The following is a 1,648-nucleotide window of genomic DNA, read 5'->3' as shown; positions in this document are numbered from 1 at the left end:
AGAAGATGTGGCATTTTTTGTTTGGCTTATTTTATTTAATGTACATAATGACTGCCAGTTCCACCCATTTTCATGCAAATGTCATGATTTCATTTTTTCTTTATGAATGAATAAAATTCCGTGTATATACGTACATTTTCTTCATCCATGTTTCTTTGGATGGACATCTGAGCTGGCTCCATTTCCTAGCTATTGTGAATAGTGTAACAATAGGCATGCATCTGCATGTGTTTCTGGGTATGAAGGCTTAGTGTCCTTCAGGCAGATACCAAAGAGTGCTTTGGCTGCGTCTGTAGTCATTCTACTTTTAGGGGTTTTATTGAGGGACTTTTATACTCATTTCTATAGTGGCCATACTGATATATATTCCCACCAACAGTGTACAATGGTCCTTCTTTCCCTATATCTGTACCAACATTTATTGTTATTTATTTTCTTAAAAATAGCCATTCAGAATGCAATGTGATGGATTCTCAAAGTAGTTTTAGTTTGTATTTCCTTAATGGCTAAGGATGTTTACCATTTTTTCAATGTTTTTTTTTGCAACTCAGTTCTCCTTTTGAGAAGTCTATTCATCTCATTAGCTCATTTATTGATTGGATGATTTACTTTGCTGGCTTAATTTTTGCAGTTTTAAAAATTTATCCTTAATTAATCCCTGTCTGATGTGTACTGGCAAAGACTTTTTCCCATCCTGTAGCTGTCTCTTCTCTCTGGTGATTGTTTCCTTAGCTGTGCAGAAGATTTTCTTTATTTTATTTTGGTCTTTCTGTGTTGTGATTTGCGCATCTGTCCACCTGTATATCTTTTCCGATTTTATTTGGAGAATCTTCTCATTTAGCAGTCTGCTCTTAATGACTTACACCCTCACATCACTCAGAAAGGAGAAAAGAAACTCTAACAGCATCAACATCAAACTACACTAGATGTATACTCATACTTAAAATTGATTAAGGCCCAGTAACACCAATGATCATAACACAGAAAATGGCAGTGTGACTGGAGGATGTGTTCCCATGTTAAAAGCTATTGAGGGTAAGTGTGCAAATAATAAAAGAATTAGGAAATGAAAGTACAGTAATAAAGGGGAAGCAAGGTTAAATAAAGGGAAAAGGAGGCACGAGGAATCGCACGAACAGAGTAAAGGCAAATGGTCGAGAAAAAATGAGAGAAGATAAAACAATAAAAGATTTCCTAATAATGAAAAGATTAGAAAATAAAATTAAATATAAGAAGAATAAAAATAAAAGCACTAGAATAGTAAAAAATGTTAAAGTAAAGCAAAAGTACCACTAAAATGTAGTAGAGAGGGGACAGAAAAGAAGAAAACATGGGGCGAAAAAGAAGGGGGAAAATTAAAGAGAAAAAAAGGATTGGCCAATAATTAAAAATAAGCAAACCAAATTAGATAAGTGTATGAAAGGGGATATAAAATAAAAACAAAAATACAAAGTAAGCTGGGGTAATGGTTCTGCAGACATAAGGACCTGACGTCTAATCTCCAGCACCCACTTAAAAAGTCAAGCATGCTTAGTGTTAGCCTATGTGTGGCTGTAACCCCAGCATCAGGAGGGAGAATGTTAGAGGACCTGGGTCCTTCTTCAGCTCGGTGGCAGTGGTAGCAACGGGGAATGCAAGAGATCATTTC

The sequence above is a fragment of the Nannospalax galili genome, unplaced genomic scaffold (genome assembly GCF_000622305.1).
Source record: "Nannospalax galili isolate Female #2095 unplaced genomic scaffold, S.galili_v1.0 scaffold450, whole genome shotgun sequence".
NCBI lineage: Eukaryota > Metazoa > Chordata > Mammalia > Rodentia > Spalacidae > Nannospalax > Nannospalax galili.
The sequence above is the reverse complement of the archived record's forward strand: the minus strand, read 5'-3'. Positions refer to the sequence as shown.